This window comes from Mus caroli, unplaced genomic scaffold, assembly GCF_978045245.1.
Source record: "Mus caroli unplaced genomic scaffold, Mus_caroli_1 scaffold_8, whole genome shotgun sequence".
Classification (NCBI taxonomy): Eukaryota; Metazoa; Chordata; class Mammalia; order Rodentia; family Muridae; genus Mus; species Mus caroli.
The window spans coordinates 74885929-74906822 of record NW_028227263.1 but is presented as its reverse complement, the minus strand read 5'-3'; the positions used below and the strand labels follow the sequence as shown (position 1 = coordinate 74906822).

Genomic DNA, 20894 nt, shown 5'->3' with positions numbered 1-20894 from the left:
TGCTTCTCCAGAGAATCCACTCTCAGCACCCACATCAGGCTGCTCACAACCACCATAACTCCAGGAGATTCAGCACCGTCTTCTAAACTTGTACACAACTGCACACATACGGTATATGTTCAAATAGACCCCTACATGTGCATAGCTTCTTCTAAATCTTAAAAATAGATTGCTGTTCAGGGCATGCATTAGCATTAGTCTCAAACCTGAGCTGAAGTGTTTCAGGCAGCAATGGCTGGCTTGAGGTTGAGCTGTGACAGTATGTACTATGCATGTTGTGTGTTCAGGACTCAGATGTCAGCAAAGCTGTTAGGACAGCATGGACGAGCACTATCGGAAACACCTTTGTACTGGCTATTTTTGTGTCAACTTGACACAGCTGGAGTTATCACAGAGAAAGGAGCTTCAGTTGAGGAAATGCCTCCATGAGATCCAACTGTAAGGCATTTTCTCAATTAGTGATCAAGGGGGAAAGGCCCCTTGTAGGTGGGACCATCTCTGGGCTGGTAGTCTTGGGTTCTATAAGAGAGCAGGCTGAGTAAGCCAGGAGAGGCAAGCCAGTAAAGAACATCCCTCTATGGCCTCTGCATCAGCTCCTGCTTCCTGACCTGCTTGAGTTCCAGTCCTGACTCCCTTTGGTGATGCACAGCAGTATGGAAGTGTAAGCTGAATAAACCCTTTCCTCCCCAACTTGCTTCTTGGTCATGATGTTTCTGCAGGAATAGAAACCCTGACTAAGACAACCTTCAATTCAGTAAGCGTTTTCTTTTGAATTCTTTTACCATTGCCCAATTTTTTTCATAGCCCTCTACATTCAGCATTAGAAGCCGACATAGGTTCATAACCTATAGGTTAGGAAGCTTGAGTTTGTTAGATGTAGAGTTTGTTAGATCTCCTTACGTTTAAATTCAGAGGGTTTAAAACAAGCAATCCTGACTCCTTGCTTTATAATATAAAATAAGAACAAGATTGGTTCTTTTGAGGTCATATCTTTCTACCTCCAAAATTAAGAGTGTTAAACTACCTTCATTCTGAATACTCATGTGAAGCTCTTTGAAATATTGCTTAGGAGGCTTAGGAAATGTCAATAGGGATCATATGAAAAGGAAAGGGGTGCAGAGAAGAGTAGATGGTGCTCCGTCGGTGGTATTATTGCTCCATATTGTAGGGGGAGTTTCCCTAATGATTGATTGGGTTAATAAAGACAGCAGCGGCTAAACACTAGGCAAAGATACTTAGAGGTAGGTTTTCCAGGTCCCATCAGGAAGAGGAGGAAATGAGATAGAGAAAGAGCTTTTGGGCCAGTATTTGGACGAAGAAGCACGAACACCACGTAGGCCTGTGATTATTAGAACCGGTGGCAGCCTCTGCCACTGGATGAATTCTAATATAGAATAGCTGATGAGTTTAGGACAATAGATTGTGAGCCCAGTGGTTGTGTTATCTGGATGATTTTAAAACATTAAGATTGTCTGGTGCTTTTCATCTGCGGTGATTCAGATAGGCAAGAGAGAGGGCGCAGCCTCTGGTCGGTCAATGGCAGTGGAGCCAGCCGTGGGAGTGGACAGTCAGTGTAGAGCGATCGATCGCTGCTCCTGGTGTTTATGGGAAAAGCTTTAGCTATCCCGTGGGCGGCTAACCAGAGGGCAGCTGCTGTTCCCAGAGCCTAGCCAGAGCAAGTGTGTTTTTTAAAATTACACACAATACGGTGCAGCACAACGGGGATAGAAACTCAGCTGCAGATTTAGACAGAGAATCTCAGACTAGGAGACTAAAGTATAAACTCTCCGATGTTTGCTAATGGCAAAGATTAGGAACTCAATCTAGAAAAGTCTGTACAGGAACTTGGGAAGGGACTGAATCCAGGGACACTAAGAGCTCTCGAGTTCCCAACCTCAGTTTGTAGGACTGGTGGCTCGGGCTGGTGTCCTGAAACCCATGTTAGTGGGTTAGTGGGCATTAGTACCGTGTGAATAGTTTCCCTAGTGCCTTGGAGCACTCTTTGGCAGATGATCCTCTAACACAGTTTAGATTTTATTTAAGTGGAACAGCGTTTATAGAATCGCACGTTGAAAAACAAATATACTGGAGGTAGCAACTCCTTTAATCCCAGCACTTGGTAGAGAGGAAGGCAAATCTTTTTTTTTTTAATTTATTTTTTATTAGGTATTTAACTCATTTACGTTTTCAATGCTATCCCAAAAGTCCCCCATACCCACCCCCCCAATCCCCTACCCACCCACTCCCCCTTTTTGGCCCTGGCGTTCCCCTGTACTGGGGCATATAAAGTTTGCAAGTCCAATGGGCCTCTCTTTGCAGTGATGGCCGACTAGGCCATCTTTCGATACATATGCAGCTAGAGACAAGAGCTCCGGGGTACTGGTTAGTTCCTATTGTTGTTCCACCTATAGGGTTGCAGTTCCCTTTAGCTCCTTGGGTAATTTCTCTAGCTCCTCCATTGGGGGCCGTGTGATCCATCCAATAGCTGACTGTGAGCATCCACTTCTGTGTTTGCTAGGCCCCGGCATAGTCTCACAAGAGACAGCTATATCTGGGTCCTTTCAGCAAAATCTTGCTAGTGTATGCAATCGTGTCAGCGTTTGGAAGCTGATTATGGGATGGATCCCTGCATATGGCAATCACTAGATGGTCCATCCTTTCGTCACAGCTCCAAATTTTTTCTCTGTAACTCTTTCCATGGGTGTTTTGTTCCCATTTCTAAGAAGGGGCAAAGTGTCACACTTTGATCTTCGTTCTTCTTGAATTTCATGCGTTTAGCAAATTGTATCTTATATCTTGGGTATCCTAAGTTTCTGGGCTAATATCCACTTATCAGTGAGTACATATTGTGCGAGTTCCTTTGTGATTGGGTTACCTCACTCAGGATGATGCCCTCCAGGTCCATCCATTTGCCTAGGAATTTCATAAATTCATTTTTTAATAGCTGAGTAGTACTCCATTGTGTAAATGTACCACATTTTCTGTATCCATGAGAGGAAGGCAAATCTTGATGAGCTCAAGACCAGGCTAGTCTATGGAGCAAGTTCCAGGTCCATCAAGGCTACACAGAGAAACTATCTCAAAAAACTGAACACCAAGACAAAAAAAAGTGAGAGAGAGAGAGGTAAAAAGCTACTTTAATTGATAAATCACAATTGTGTGCACATATAAATATATAGTGCATGCAATATCTAGATGTATAGTCATTAATATCACCTTACTTACCTATTTTTTCTTTGAAAATATTTAAAGTGTACTAAGATGACTGAAATACATAGTACATCATTTTAGGCTACAATCATTGTCCTGTATAATATATTTTAACTCCCATTACTCATGTATACCAGCATATTCAAACTCCTTGATCAGGATCTCTTCATTTTCCCACTCCTGACTCCCATGCTAATAACTATTTTATATTTATTTCTATGAATTCAGTGGAGAGCATATGTGAACTCTTTTTTGTTTGTTTGTTTGTTTTTGTTTTTCGAGACAGGGTTTCTCTGTATAGTCCTGGCTGTCCTGGAACTCACTTTTGTAGACCAGGCTGGCTTCGAACTCAGAAATCCACCTGCCTCTGCCTCCCGAGTGCTGGGATTAAAGGCGTGCGCCACCACGCCCGGCATATGTGAACTCTTATGTCACTGTTTTTCTGTACCTAGTTTATTTCATTTTTAATATTATCTATACTTATCCACTTTGTCACAAATATTAGAATTTCTCTGTTTTCAGGACTGAATAGGATTTCATTTTCATATAATGGTTGACATATAGTTGCTTCTATGCTTTGGCTAGTGTAACCAAAGCTTCAGTGAACATAAGGACCCATCTGCATCTTCCCATCACTTCCTACATAAACCTAGGAATGTGACTTGTAGGTTGTGAGACTTCTTCTGTAACTCTTAGGGAGAATCCCCTTTTGGATTCTGTGCTTTCCCATTTGTCTTGGGCACACATCTTATACTCCAGTTTCATAGCAGGTCCCTGTAGTACTGATATGCTAGCAAGTGTCCTCTCATGACAGGACCTTATTGTGTCATGCAAATCCACTTTCTTCAATATTTATTGGCCCATGGTTCAATTGTTTATTTTGGCTTCCTCAAACTCTTGTCAGTGAATTCATCTCAGAGAGCACCTGCCCACTCCCTTGCCTTTTCTTTCCTGGATGAGTGCAGAAACCCAGCTTGCTTCATATAACATCTTCAAGCTCTCCACTTTTCATTTCAGGTTCTTCAAAAGTCTCTTCACACTCTGCTTCAAGGCTGCATAAAAGGGCCTGTTGTTTTCCACTACTTAGCCAGCATCGTTCTGGGGTGGGGAATAAAAGTGCTCTCCTATGTAACCTCAAGCTAAATGAGTGGCCTCCTATAAAGAATATTAAACTCTTTCTACCTGTCTCCCATTGTTAGAGATTTATCTTAAGGATTTTATTTGATAAACCAAAGCCATCCTTTTGAATGATTGCTTAAGGTTTTGATTTGTCTCTGGTTATCCTTGAATATAACTTCAAAAGCTGAATACCAGCATATTAAGTATTTGAAGTACTCACTTCTTCCAAATATACCAATATTCATCTGACTTGAAGAAAAAGATTAAAAACTTGGTATCTGTACTGGGAATATTGGGAAATTCTAGGCTTCCAGACTTTCCTAGGTGGCAAAGCTCTCACTCTTTAATGGAAGGCTGATATTCACAAAAGAAACTTCAAAAGGAAGCCCCAAATGTGAACCATGAAGAGCTTGGAGGAGTAAATCAGTTGACTTTACAAACAAACAAACTAAAAAAAAACAAAACAAAACAAAAAAAAAAACAAAACAAAAACTGCCACCATCTGAGGCCATGATGATGTCCAGGCCTGTGCTGCTGCAGAGGGTCATGATGTCTGGGATCTGGGGTCTGGGGTCCTACTGCAACCAGAGTATGTGTTGAGGTCTGTGGCTGGTGTTAATACCACCAGGTTATGTGAATGGCTGTGGTGTGTGTTGCTGACAAAAAACCATTTTGTTATCTCTGAGCAATGCTGCCTGCATGGGACCATACTGATCCCAGTGCCCTGTACCTGAATCTATGTTGGTATCCATAGACTGAGCTTCCCCCAAGGGTCTTGTCTTAGTCTGTGGTCCTGCTGCAACCAGAAAGTCATGTTTATGCTCTGTGCTGCCCCCAGAATCGGTTTTTAGGTCCATGGTCCATGCTGGGAAGGCCAAGAAGGCTACTTTTACTTTGATAGGAATGACTGCAGATACCATTTAGAGGGAGACATAGAGGGTTTTTGTGATAACTCCTGGCCCCGCCCACCCCCCAACTCTTCTCCCCACAAAGAGTAACAGCCAAGACAGGAAGTCAATGAAAAGAACCCTTTTTTTAAAAATATTTTTTATTATGTATTTTCCTCAATTAAATTTCCAGTGCTATCCCAAAAGTCCCCCATACCCTCCCCCCCCACTTTCCTACCCACCCATTCCCATTTTTTGGCCCTGGTGTTCCCCTGTACTGGGGCATATAAAGTTTGCAAGTCCAATGGGCCTCTCTTTCCAGTGATGGCCGACTAGGCCATCTTTTGATACATATGTAGCTTGAGTCAAGAGCTCCGGGGTACTGGTTAGTTCATCATGTTGTTCCAACTATAGGGTTGCAGATCCCTTTAGTTCCTTGGGTACTTTCTCTAGCTCCTCCATTGGGGGCCCTGTGATCCATCCACTTGAGCTGACTGTGAGCATCAACTTCTGTGTTTGCTAGGCCCCAGCCTAGTCTCACAAGAGACTATGTGATGGGAATGTGAAAGTGTATCTCTCCACAGGGCAGGGCTTCTAAAAGGGTCTGGGAGAGGAAGAACTCAGTCCTATTTAGAGGGAAGGCAACCGAGAGTTTGACCATGCTCTCGTGAGTTTATAGACAGCACAAATTGACTTTATCCCCCACGATTTTATTTTTATGTTGGGGGTATGTGGTCACAAGCCTGGGAGTGTGGACATGGAAGTTCTGGGAAGTGAGTGTGATTGGGGTGCTTTATGTAACAGTTCCAGATCGTCAATAAAAACGTTACTTTAAAACTAATGAAAAAATTCAGATTTAAAAAATATATGTCCAATAAATTAATAGAAGACATTAAATGTTTTATATATAACAGACTAAATGGAAATGGTAGGTATACAAAAACTAGTTTAACTTTCATATTTCATTTTTTATTTTCTCACTAGATTATTTTCTTCATTTACATTTCAAATGCAATCCCCAAAGTCCCCCATACCCTCCCCCCCGCCCTGCTCCCCAACCCACCCACTCTTGCTTCCTGGCTCTGACATTACCCTGTACTGGGGCATATGATCTTCACAAGACCAAGGGTCTCTCCTCCCATTGATGGCAGACTAGGCCATCGTCTGCTACATATGCAACTAAAGGCACAGCTCTGGGGGCTACTAGTTAGTTCATATTGTTGTTCCTACTATAGGGTTGCAGACCCCTTTAGCTCCTTGGGTACTTTCTCTAGCTCCTTCATTGGGGGCCCTGTGTTCCATCCAATAGATGACTGTGAGCATCCACTTCTGTATTTGCCAGGCACTGGCATAGCCTCACAGGAGAGAGCTATATCAGGGTCCTGTCAGCAAAATCTTGCTGGCATATGTAATAGTGTCTGGGTTTGGTGGTGGTATACAGAATGGATCCCCAGGTGGGGCAGTCTCAGTCTCTATATTGTCCTTCCTTCCATCTCAGCTCCAAACTTTGTCTCTGTAACTCCTTCCATGGGTATTTTGTTCCCTGTTCTAAGAAGGAACGAAGTATCCACACTTTGGTGGACACATGCTCCACTATGTTCATAGCAACCTTATTTATAATAGCCAGAAGCTGGAAAGAACTCAGATGTCCCTCAACAGAGGAATGGATAGAGAAAATGTGGTACATTTACACAGTGGAGTACTACTCAGAAATTAAAAATAACGAATTCATGAAATTCTTAGGCAAATGGATGGATCTGGAGGATATCATCCTGAGTGAGGTAACCAAATCACAAAAGAACACACATGATATGTACTCACTGATAAGTGGATATTAGCCCAGAAACTTAGAACACCCAAGATACAATTTGCAAAACACATGAAATTCTTATTTCATTTGTGAAATAAATATCAGGGGTAAATAATACTATTTACATTTAGCATTCTAGACTATTCACTAGAAATTCAGAATAAGATGACATAACTACCTATTTTGTTGACAATTAAAAATATTGACTACCATTTCTCTACAGAAAATAATGTCCTTTACTTTGATTATTCTAATAAACTGCTCAAGCTATTTTGTGTGCTTCAATTTCCTCTAATAGATTTTTCAATAATAAATTTTATACTTTTCCTTAATTATCAGAAGTAAGTACCAAATGAATTCTTGGAGGCAGATTCGTGTTTTAGGAAATGTTACAAAGATTTCCTCTGTAAGTTCAGGCCTTCCTTCCTTTCCTTCCATGTTACCTTTATTGTCTATTTTTAACTGTAAGGTATTGCTCAATGGTCCACTTTTATTTCTACTTCAGTTAAAACAATATTAGAAATCTCAGAAGCCACTATCCCCTCCCTCATCAATCTGTGACTATAGGTGTGTGTGTGTGTGTGATGTAATTTATATGGGTTTGAGTTCTTAATGTTGAGAGTTTGCTAGTAGGTTTTTGAATATAAACAATTCTAAAAATATCACTTCGTATGGTAAGGTAGAATCGGCTCACATTTTTGTTATGGCTAAAGACTTGGTGGTTGTAAATGAAGACCAATGGTTCTAGTGAAAACCGGAAGCTAGCCCAAACTAACATTGCTATACCAATGTCAAATTGCTGTGACTGTCATATGAAGCTGCACACTGACTTCCTTCACACAGGTCAGGAAGATGAGCATCAGGGTCTCTTGGGGGGAATTGATATGGTTCAAGAACAGAAATCCAAAGGCTGAAATTCTCCAACAGAAGAGAAATGATACATAAGATATGGACCATAACTGTTGTGTAAAATAATGTTAGTTTTAGACTTCACACTTAAAACACAAATTCATAATTAAATGGTTACTTTTCTGTGATATTATATTTCATGTTAAAATATCATGACCAAGGCAACTTGTGGAAGAAGGAGTTTATGTTGGCTTATGATTTCAGAAGAATAAGAACCCTTCATGGCAGGGGAGCAGGGCAAGCAAGTAGCATCCCTGGGGGCAGAAACCAGAAGTGAAGAGCTCTCATCTTCAAAATGAAGCATGAAGCAGTGAACAGAACTGAAAGTGGTGGCAGGCTTTTAAAACTTCTGAAATTCTGCCTCCAAGGACATATGTCTTCCAGGAAAGCTGTATCTCATAATCCCTACCCCCCGCCAAAAAAAGAAAAGCACCACAAACTCTAGAACAAGTATTCAACTGCTCCAGCCAAAGAGGGACATCCTCACTCAAATTCCCATGAGGTCCAAGAATCTCATGATATCCCTATAAGAAATTTCCAGGTGTAAGATTCAAATATGTTAAGCTCACACTCAATTCCATGGCTTAAAAATCCCAGTGATATATTAGAGACTATTTATATTCACATCCAAAACTTCAAAACCATGATCATGTGATCATTTTGTATATACAACTGTACGTGAAAGATCTTATTAGACAAGTTGTATGTTTCTAAAAACTCTTTGGTTTCTAGAATCTAAACACTTGATGTAGTGGTATGATACGTTTATGGATACAGCATTAGTTAGTCTTTAATTATCCATATACTTATATTGACTACCTGCCCTGACTCAGAATGTAAGTTATATATTTTTTTCAAGGAAGACATATTATCTCTATACATGAACCTTGTATTTTTCTAAGCAAATAATACTGAGAGAGATGACATTCGACTAAAACCATAAGCACGAATTTATAACAAGCAGGTAATACATGGCAATGATGCTTGCTGTTTGTGGTAGAAGTCTGTGGTTAAAGAAATGAAGGAATGAGGAAAGATATTTCAACTGAGATGATAGACTGAGTAAGCCAGCCAACTTGACAGACATGGTAATTAGAGTGAGTAGGTTTAGCTTTCATATAAAACCATTCCGATTGAACTGAAGAGTCAAGGGAAGATGAATGAAGGCAAGAAAATATAAACATAAAGAAGACTGATGTTCAACATGACTTTTATCATAACTGGGATGAATAAATGTCCTCAACTAAACAGGGAGGACAAAATCATCTAGAATTGTAGATTTGTCAGTCCTGTGAAAACAGAAAGGCTAGAGTTCTATCGTCTGTGCTATCAGGATGGTAAACAGATGGGATTAGGGGCATATGCCTGTGATCCAGTACTTTCAAAGAAGAAGCAAGAGAATCTGAAGACAAAGATCATCCTTGATTAAATACAAGGTTCAAAGACAGCTTGAGCTACATGAGACCCAGTCTTAAATATAATTAGTTAAATGGTGGATCCTGGTATATTCCTGAAAAATTGAAGAGAGAATCAATTTCTTTTGATCAAATGCTCAACTTCTGTTTCATCTATTTTGTCATTCTTATGGTTTGAATGTGAAATGCCCTCCACAGGTTCAGCTGTTTGAACACCTGGTCCCTAGATAGTGGTTTTGGAAGACTGAAGAACTTTTAGGAGGTAGAGTTTTCCTGGAAGAATTGAGTCATTGAGAGAGATTTATGAGCCAGGTTCTAGTTCCTGTGTACTCTCTGATTCCTGACTCAGCTCACTGTATGATCAAACACCTCATATTCTTACTGCCAAGCCCTTCCTGCTATGATGGACTGTATCCTTTCTTAAAACACCAACTAAAACAAACCCTTCCTTCCCTAACGTGCTTCTTGTCAAGTACTTGGCCACAACACCAAGGCAAATGACTCACACATCCATGTTTCTTTGAATCTCCTTCTGTAAAAACGCTATCTACTCTCTGGTAAATTTCTCAAGGCATGTCACATAAAATGAAATAGAAAAGTCAAGTGAAATAGGATGTGTGGAGATTTTATATACATGAAGAGCCATTTGGATCCTTTAAAAGTTATGTTATTTTTATTTAAGTTTATTTAGTGATGTGTAGCTCACCAAATAACATCCAAGTTTTATGATTGGGGGTCTTCTCCATGACATTGCATCTTTATACTATACTTTGCATTTATTTGTTTATGGTCAACGTTGAGAAAATGACAATGAGATTGGAGTAAATAGTCTTGTCTATGAATTTACAGCAAAATCCTCTGCTCATGTTTTCTCTAAAAATTGTTTCTCCACTAATAAATAATACTATTTATTTGTATATTTTAAGTTTTATTTTAACTCTGTCATACAGAGTACAAAGTAGTTTTCTTATATATTTATATTCTAGTTTCTTCAAATGGAATATAGATATTATATGACCAATTCTACTGGTATTTTTCTTGTAATTAAGTTCTTGAAATATTTCCTACTATCCCAAGAATTTTAGAAACTATTTTCTCTTCATTGTATAGTACTTGAAGATTTTTGTATATTTTATTTAGTCAATCTTGAATTTGTTTTGATAATGGTATGCTGGCAGGACCTAGCATTTTCCAAACACCTTTCTAGTGGATACCTTTTGGTTTCTGTTTAGGACCTTTTGACATCTTCACTGGGAAATTTTCCATTCTACCCATGCCTTCACCCGCCATAGCTAATGTCAGAAAGAAACCCCTTCAGAATGCATTTCTGGGATTCACCCCTAAAATCTAGAAACCAAATCATGTCCCCTTCCATGAAGGAAATCTGAAAGTGTTGAACAGGGATCTACCCATGCCAGATAAATAGGAAAAAATATCCTGCAGGGAGTGAATGAAGATCTTTTATGCAGAGAGAGAGAGATGCTGAAATCCAGGAAGGTTGGCAGGCGTTGACACTCCACTGTACTGTTCTAGTATTTCTGAGTCCTGCTGACACTGAAAGCTTCTTTCATTTCAATGCCTTTGCTTTCTTTTTAAAATGATTTATTTAGGCATGTGAGTGCTCTATTTGGATGTGTAGCAACATGACAGAAAAGACAGAAGAGGACATCAGATCCCATTACAGATGGTTGTGAGCCACCATGTGGATGATGGGAGTTGAACTTAGGACTTCTGAATGGATAGCTACTTAACGTCTAAGCCATCTTTCCATCCCTCTCTTTTCTTTTTAAAGGAAAGCATTGCTTTGGTTAAGGTTTGTCTCTATTTTCGAAAGCCAGCTGTGGCCATATTGTGTGTGTGTGTGTGTGTGTGTGTGTGTGTGTGTGCGTTTTGTTTTGTTTATTATGAATCAATTTTATTTTTACTGCTCCCTAAGCTAATAGTCCTTATTAAATGAAGATTTACCTTTTACTTTATATGTTTCTCTTTCCTTTTCTCTTCCTTTCATTTCTTTCTTTCTTCATTCCTTCCTTCCTTTCCTGCATATAGGGAATATTTTCCCTCCTTTAAGATGTGTTCTTTCATATTTTCCTCAGTACAGTTTCAAAGCCTGAACAACAACAACAACAACAACACCCCTGATACTAGGAGGAAAGCCATTTCCATGGGTACCTGGCCATGGGACACAGAAGCTTATGGAATTGATCTGTGAAAGGAAGCTAGACATTTATAAAAAGAGAGACTTAGCAAGGCTTAGAAGATTTAAGCAAAGGAGTTGATTCTGTTGGAGCTCAGAACACCATAATGGCAATAAAAATGTGAATCATAAGTTCTGTATTCACAAGGTTGCAAAAGAGATTGTCAAGTCCATTAGGGATTATATTAGATGCTACTCATGTTATATTGTGGCACGAACTTGTTGACATTGTTTTTTCTAATCTATGAAACTTCCTGAGAAGCTGAGGTTGTGAATGAATTTTGTGCAGAGAATTCAGTGTAACCCAATATTCAGGCTGGAGCATAAATATTACTGGCATCTCTTAGAAACGCTTATAGTACAAATGATTGGCCACAGAAGATGATAAAACTTACACTCTTCCAAGAAAACAATTGGGTATAAATCCTGAAATGAAGAAAGCATGGCTGGTATAGAGACCAGAGACATTAAAGGAAGTCAGATACTTGGCATTGAAGAATAGGAACAATAGCCTGAATGTGTTTTGGAATTATTTAAACTTACCTGTACATCAATGGCTCAAGGGTATGGAGACTTTTATTCTTTTGAAAGACTTTGATTTGAGAAGTAATTTTCAGAGAACAATGTTTACACAGAATGAATGAAGAGAATATTTGCCAGTGTTCTATCACCCAGGCATTTGGAGGCCATAGCAGCCATAATCTAAAAGGCCTGGGTACCACTCAAGCTGTAAGTTGACCTTGCTGATGCTCCTTCCCATAGATGCAAGACTGGGAAGGTCATGGAAACCTATTTGCACATTTCAAAAGGGGTCCTAGTGATGTGTGGTAGGGTCAGAATTCCTGCAAGCAGTCCTTGGGAGGATAGTGTATGATGTATGAGCAAAATAATAATAATAATAATGATAATATAAGAAAACATATATATGGGTTTTACTTTCATGTATGTCTGTGTATCACATGTAGGTAGATTCCCATAGTGTCCAGAGGAAGTCATCAGATTCCCTGTAACTTAAATTAAAAAATGGTTAAGATACAATGTGTTTGCTGGGAATTGAACTGGGTTCTCTGGAAGTGTAGCCAATGTTACTTACTGCTGAACCATCTCATAAGTACTAGGAATTTTTCATATACTTTTTGGCTCTTTAAGCCTTCTGAAGGAAGTGGCGCCACAGATAACTTAGCCATCTTTAAACACTGATTACTTGGGTCTCTTTTCTTTTCTGTCTTGTGGTTTCTTCCATTCTCATATGCGCTGTGGTTTAACTTTTTGTCAGGTGAATAGCTGTTGCTTATTTCTCCTGTCCTCTCCTGTCCTCTGGGTGGCCTCTTGCTGCTCAGATGCTTTGATGGCACCTGCTTTGTTATGTGTGTGTCTGCACATGCTTTTGTTTCTTGCACTTTGCAGATAATTGCTTGTGCTGAGGTCTTGAAAATTGTTCCCCATGTCTTTTCTCTAGTACATTCATCAGAGATTGAGATTTATCTTTAGGTCTGTCACCTGTGTGAAGGGGAATTTGTAGAGGATGAAAGCCGGGAAGGCAGCTGTAATCCTTCATGTCCAGAACTCCAGCTTACCCAGCACCATTGTGCAAAGAGGACATCTTCTCTTCAGAACCAGTTTTAACCACTTTTGTCAAGGACTGCTTGAGGATAGAAACGTGAGTTAATAATTTCTTGAAGATCCACTCTTTGTCCCTGTATTTCCTTTAGACAGGAACAATTCTGGGTTAAAATTTTGGAGATTGGTGGTTGACCCCATTCCTCAATGGGGGGAGGGGGAGATGCCTAACCTCTGAATATGGTCTCAACAGGTTCTCCCTCCCCTTTGTGGGGTATTTCAGCTAATGTTATCCCAGGAGAGCCCTGGGATGGTCTTGCTTTCCTGGCATCTGGGACTTTCTGGTTGCTACCCCCAGTTCCCCATCTCCCATTGCTACACTCCTCTGTTCAATTTCTTGACCCTCTCTACATCTCATCCATCTCCTCCCATACCTGATTCTTCCCTTCTTTTTTGTTTCCCCTTCTAAGTAGGACTGAAGCATCCACTGTTTGGTTTTCCTTCTTCTTGAGCTTCATGTGGTCTGTGAGTTGTATCATGGGCATTCCACACTCTTTTCCTAATATACACTTATCAGTGAGTACATACCATGTGTGTTCTTTGGTGACTGAGTTACCACACTCAGAATGATATTTTCTAGATCCATCCATTTTCCTGTAAATTTCATAAAGTCGTTATTTTTAGTAGTTGGCTAGTACTCCATTGTGTAAATATAGCACGTTTTCTGTATCCATTCCTCAGTTGAGAGACATCTGGGTTGTTTCCAGCTTCTGGCTATTATAAATATGGCTACTATGAACATAGTGGAGCATGTGTCCATATTACATGTTGGCGGATCTTCTGGGTATATGTCCAAGAGTGGTGTAGCTGTGTCCTCAGGTAGTACTATGTTCAGTTTTCTGAGGACCCCCAGACTGATTTCCAGAGTGGTTATACCAACTTGCAATTCTACCAGCAATGGAGGAGCAGAGATTGAAGGAAAGGCCATCCAGAGACTGCCCCACCTGGGGATCCATCCCACATGTAGACACCAAACCTAGACATTATTGCAGATGCCAAGAAGTGCTTGCTGACAAGAGCCTGATATAATTGTCTCCTAAGATTCTCTGCCAGATCTTGATCAATACAGATGTGGATGCTCACAGCCAACTATCAGACTGAGCACAGGGACCCCAATCGGGGAGTTAGGGGAAGGACTGAAGGAGCTGAAGGAGCCTTATTTGGCATCAATGGGAGGGGAGGCCCTTGGTCCTGTGAAGACCTGATGCCCCAGTGTAGAGGAATGCTAGGGCAGTTAGGTAGGAGTGGATGGGTGGGTGGGTGGGGGAGCATCCTCACAGAAGCAGGGGCAGGGTGGAAGGCATTGGGGAGCAAAAGGGGGAAACTTGGAAAGGGGATAACATTTGAAATGTAAATAAATAAAATATCCAACTAAAAAATACAAAATAATAAAATAACTTCTGGTAGGTCAATTCTTTTCCATTGGTCCTTGAGTATACTTTCATGTCAATTTCATGTTCTGTTGGCTTTAGTGACCTCTGTGCCTTGATGTCTCATAGTTAAATGATTACAGTGCTGTTAAGCTACTTAAGATGGGTTTGTTTTGTCTACTTCTATGAGAAAAGCCATTGGTGATTTGGTGAGTGATTGCAATGAATTTTTAGATTCCCTTTGGACACTGTAGACCCTTAACAGTACTAATTGCTCTAAGATGTGGATATAAGGAGTATTTCTCTCTCTGTCTCTGTCTCTGTCTCTGTCTCTCTCTCTGTCTCTCTCTCTCTCTCTTTCTCTCTCTCTTGTTTTTAATAAATTTGCTTCACCAATGTTTCACAATTCTCAGTGTATGCATCTTTTACTTTTACGGATTATCAACTGGATTGCCTTTATAATTTTTTTCAAAAACATATTAGCTATATATTGAAAACAATATTGTGCATTGGTTTTATTATCCTGTAATTTCATTGAATTAATCTATCAGTTTTAATAGTGATTTTGAAGTCTGTAGATTTTTGCTATATAAGGGAAATAATATATGTAAATAAGGATAAGCTCACTGTTCTATTTGGATTTGTATCATATATCTTCCCTTTGCCTGATGCATCCAGATAAAGAGTTAATATTCCATAAGGATGGTGAAAAGGAACAGACACCTTTATCTTATCCTAGATCTTATAGGAAATTCTTGCACCTTTCCAATTTCTATTTGTTTTGGATGTATGTTTACCTTACTAAGGTGAGTCATTTATGTTTAATCTTTTGCTGGGATTTTATTCGAAAGAGATGATAGTTATTAAAACATTTTTGAACTTACGAAGGTAATTGTATAATTTTTAGCCATTATATTAAGGTGAGAATTTATATCTACTGCTTTGTGGTGGTTGGCTGAAATGGTCACGTCACCTCTAGGATGGAATGGGTATGATCATGGTATATAGAAGTTTTTCATTTTTAAAACAAAAATGATACATATATGCATGTGTGTTTGTCTGCATGTGGTTATATGTACATGTGAGTTTCAGATTTCTTGGAGCTCGAGTTTCAGGTAGCTGTATGAGTGCTAGGGAACAAACTCAGGTCTTCGAGAAGAGCAGCCTGTGCTCTTAACCACTGAGCCATCTCTGCTGTTCCAGTGATTTTTTTTTTACACCCTACTGAACTCAATTTTCTAACATATAGTTCTTTTTAAAAAATATTTATATTTTGGGAGGGTGGGGGAGCACCCTCATAGAGGCAGGGGAGGGGATAGGGGGTTTGTGAAGGGGAAAGTGGGAAGGTGGATAACATTTGAAATGAAAATAAATAAAATAACCAATTTTTAAAAAATTATGTTACTGAAACACATTGATCATAGATTCATTTTAACATTGGCCCCATATCTGAGTTTAGCAACAAGGTGGATCTGAAATCATTGATTAACACAGAAAGAGCACCTTCCTTTCAATTCTTTGAAATAGTTTAAACAAGCTTAGTATTCTCTAATACTTTACTGCCTGATGAATTCAGCAGTAAAGCCATCTTGTCTGAGGATTAATTTCATTGCTTGTTATCAGCCTATTCCAGGTACTTTGTGCATGTTGGAGGACTGGTTCACATGTATGTGGAGGTCAAAGATAGATATTGAATATTTTTCTCTATCACATTCTACCTTGCTTTGGTTTTTTTTTTTTTGAGTCTTACACTGTATCTGAAATTTGCCATTTCAGCTAGCCTGACTGGCCCATAAGTTCCCCCTGCCAGAACCTCTTTGTTCCCTGACAACTGATGGTGTTATAGTCTCTTACTGTCATGCCTGCTTTATGAAAGTACTGGGGTCTCAACTCATGTAGTATCTATAAAAAGTTATCTTTTCTAGAACATTCCCTGGTTGTATCTGTGAGGGATAGTCTTGATTGGGTGACTTACGGTGGGAAAACAAATCCACTGTGGATGAGATTCTTCTCTAGGCTGGGATCTTAGACTGTGAAAAAGGAGACAGTGAGCAGAGCAAAACCACTGATGCTCCTTTGCATACTGAATGATGATACAATATCATCAGACAAATGAAGCTTCTGTAATTTTAACTTCCCACAAAGCTAACTTTTACCTTGAAACTGTGAAAGGAACACAACTCCCCCCCCCCCTTAAATTGCTTTTGTTAGAATTTTTATCACAGCAACAGAAAAAAAAAAAAGATACAGGTGCCAATGTTCTCCTCAAACTTAGGAAAGTTTTCTGATATTATTTTGTTGAATGTTATTTTCTAGTCTACTAACCTTTCTTCTTCATGTTGACTATTCAAAAAATGTAAACATTTACTCATTTAATGGAATCGCAAAGGTTTTAAATGCCCTCTTGACATTTTCATTCCCTGTTGTGACACGGACATCCTAAAAGGTCTCTTTTCAATTTCATATATTCTTCCTTTACCTGACCAGGCATTCAACTTCATTTTGAGTTTCATTTTAGTGATTTCAGTAGATTTCTTTTATAACATCTTCTTGCTGAACTCTATTGGTTCTGTTTTAACCATTTAATGTCACTGCCTTGCATCTCATTTGGTTTTTCTTATGATTCTCTGAGCTTTTAAAAGGTACTTATTAGTCATTTTGTCCATATCAGGTTTTGGAATTTATTGTTAGAGTTATAATAATCTCTTAAAGCTATGATAATATCTTCTCTATTTTTGGCATACAAATCTTCTATTTCCTTTAAGGTGTTCATTAACTACAGTTTTGTTTACATGTCTTAAACTCAGTTTGATTATAGAATCCTCAACCAGCAATTTAAATTTTGTCTATTGTCCATGTGCCTATTATTAAATTGGTATATCTTATGGATCATGTGTCTATTGCTTTTACTGTGTACTTTGTATCCAGAATCTCAGGACAACTTTATCTCAAACTAGGCAGCACACTATAGTCTTCCTACCATATTTTAATTTTAATTCATGACTGTCCACACAGAATACACAACAGATCTCAGCAACAAAGATTTGGATATGGACACAATGAAAGATAAAGACCTTTTAAAAACTCAAAGAATGGGGTAAAAGCTTATCAAGATTCAAGACAATGCAGATACCTGGTTAAAGTACTAAAACAATGAGGGACAATAATGTTCAGCAAAGAGAAAAAAAAATATATATATGTATATGTATAAAAAACATGAGGAGAAATCTTAAAAATGACAAACTCAAAATGAAATTGACCTAAGACACACATAATCTGCTGTCTCTGCAGGCAGTGCAAGAGTTCAGCTAGTCTGGTAGTGAGGGCAACTGTAGTGCAGACAACGGGGTGTGTGAGCTACTCAGTCTGCTGCTTGTTCCTACTGTGGGGCTACTGACCTCTATTGAGTGATACAAGATTTTTCTCAAGCACTCTTGGTGGTGCTAACTCTGTTGGCAAGGCCCCCTGACATTGACAGCCCCAGAATGATGAGGGACGAGAAGCATTTGCCTTCTGACCATCAATGGTATGTATGTGTCCAGAGGCTGCATGGGGAGAGACAATGGTAGGAGCCACAGCTTTGTCTCTAGGAGTTCACATCCCATTCCGAGGTCTATGCACAGTTAGAAAACATTCAGGAATAGCAGAGTAAGAACTATGTAGGTGAGGGAGTAGCAATAGCTGACATCCTTTTCTGCAACTGGCTGTGCATGTCAAGGAGTTGAACTATGGCTGATATCAGACAAAATTCTCTTCGGTCTTTTTTTATACTCACACATCTGGAGATTGTGAAACCATTTGAGTTGGCACCTCCTCCACACACACCTGCTTCAACTCTTTAGCTATATAGCATAGGCCTAGAGAGCACAAATACAGGAGCTATGAAGCTGTTTGTGCCTTTAGTATATCCCTGTAGGTGGTACAACAACAATAATTATGATTTTTCCCTGACCTGTATGTGATGGTTTCTTAGACATGGTGATGGTAGAAGGAGCAGAAGCAGCCACGTGGGCACTGCCTTGGCTCTTGATGTGAATACACCCAGTCACAAGACCATGCCCTTGATCTCAGACAGTGTGTGCTCAGATCTCCTCATTCTGAAAGCTAGTTCTATTATTTTCCCTCTATGCTGCTCCCCTTGTCCCTTATGGGGCAGAATAGCAGATCGGACTAGGTAATCACCACTTTGTAAGGCCTAGCTGGATCCATAAGGCAGTCATTTCTCATGCCAGTGAAGTGAAATATCTATGAAATTATGCATCACTTTCCATGCCTTAGAGCAGTATAAGTTATAGCAATAGTTTACTTTTCAAGGTGACTCCTGGCTACAGAACGCTACAGCATACTGGGAGATAGATGATCTGAGCTCCTTTTCTAAATCAGAGCTGTGCAGATCTAGCTAAGTGGACTCCCAACTTTAAAGCATTTGTAATCATGGAGTTTCATCCTTACTCCAGTGAAAGGAGAAACTTCTCTTCCATGGTCTGAGTTCAGTGGCCAATGCCTGAGTGTTTTCTGTGTTGCTGTTCCAAGTCTTTAAATTCATGAGGTTATGGCCAGTCTTATTTTGTTTTCTACTGTTCTCCCATGGTCACTCACCTCAAAATGCAGTTCAGTACTCATTGCCTCAATTCTCCTCTGTGGAGAAAGTTAGTGATGGGCTCCTAGATCTTAGCAACATCAATCCAGATTCTTTCCTGCAGATATTCTTCATAAATTGAAAATAATCATAGTTGTAGATGCGCAAGAGGAATTGTCAGATAAATGATAGTGCACAGAGTGAGGTAGGTCTAGAAAGATATACAAATAATATTCCAGTCAAGACACAACCTTACTTTACCTTTAAATAGGAGAGATTGAAGCACCTCTAGGAAACAATCAATGGTTTAGATATGTAGTACTTAAGGTCATTGCTGGTCTCAGTGTAACAACATGACAAGACCCTGTCAATCTACCTGCAGAACATGATCACACAAAATAAATGATAGAAATTTTGGAACTGCTTTATCTAAAGTTTCAAGACTACACATAAGTACTGAAGAAGAGTTAGATACTATGCCTAGGAATGACAGTAAGTTGGTCATTCTACTTCCCTTCAAACTGAATTCTTTCCAACAATTTAAAGGACATCGAAGGCATAGTCCTTACAAAGTCTTTAGTGTAGAAAGGGCATATCCAGCCCTCACCCAAATGCCTCCACTATGGGAATGCAATCCCAGATTAAGAAACTCAATTTAGTTCTTGTTTTTCCCAAGTCAAACTTAGAAAATATTAACTCGTTTCCTTCCTTTCTTCATTGATCATAGAGCTGTCTTCTCCCTGAGTCAATAACTTGAGTTTTCTCTCTGTATATATGCCACAGAATGACTCTGTATAGAGAACTCTTCCTTTTAAAAAAATTAATTAACACTGTCAAGCCATGAAACATAATTTCCTTTCAATAGATCTTCCACATTGGGGGTGGGTGCCAAAAATACAGAAGGAAAGAAAAATGGGAGAAAGAAGGGAAAAGCTGCCTTTTGAGAACTTCATATATTTATATCACTTTGTTTTTCCTTCACACAGGGGAAATAACAAGAGGTCCTCTGATGAATGTTGCTGATCGCCATGGTTACGGTTCTGAGATGCAGCAAAGAGCAATTATGGTGGTAGAGAAGAAGGAAATGCACCTCTTTGTCAGAATTTCATAGCAGCTGTAACAACATGAGAGCACCCAAATGAATGCAGAATAACTGAAATATTGTGACATGTTAAATGCCAGCACATTAAAAAATTGTATTTCAATGTCACATTATTTAAAACGACAGGAAGCATTAATTCCTGGAGGCACCAGGGAGTTACTTAGAAGAGTCAGGGTGGGGGAATGGAAACCAACATCCACATGGGGTGGAGACTTCCACACTGTGTATAAAAATATGCTGTCAAGTGGAAGGAAAAATAGCAAAGTCAAATAGTCAAAGGGAAGCAAATTCGACCTGATATTTGGGTCATTACCTTTGGTTGAGCTTATCGCCCAAGACCATTCCAGAGTTGGCCAATCTAGGCTCTTCTGTATACTGTGAACCACAAAGTTTGCTTTAATGAAGATTTCCTGATAGGGAAAAATATTCCATTTTAGATGACAGAACCAAGGTAGACATGCCAACTAATTATGTCAGGAGTGTTTCCTGCTGTATTTGAAGATGAAGTCTTCTGTTGTTAGATGCCTGGGGACTGCTGTGAGTTGTGATTCAGCTTGGGTAGCTCAGATGTCTCTATTAACATGTGGGTGACATAGGATACCATTTTGAAAACATCCAGGAAGTTCTAGTTCTCCAACCCAGTAGTTTAGATATATCATTCTGCCTGGGGCAAAAA

At 39.4% G+C, this 20894-nt stretch overlaps 1 long non-coding RNA gene across 1 annotated transcript in view; it reads left to right on the top strand.

Annotated features, from left to right (window-relative positions):
* The window catches only part of LOC110299409 (uncharacterized), a 37957-nt gene extending 17662 nt beyond the window's left edge, over window positions 1-20295 (top strand). The window contains exon 3 of the long non-coding RNA XR_003837226.2: window positions 20103-20295. This is a non-coding gene — a long non-coding RNA (uncharacterized LOC110299409). The remainder of the gene's footprint in view (window positions 1-20102) is intronic.
* The last annotated feature ends 599 nt before the right edge of the window (window positions 20296-20894 follow it).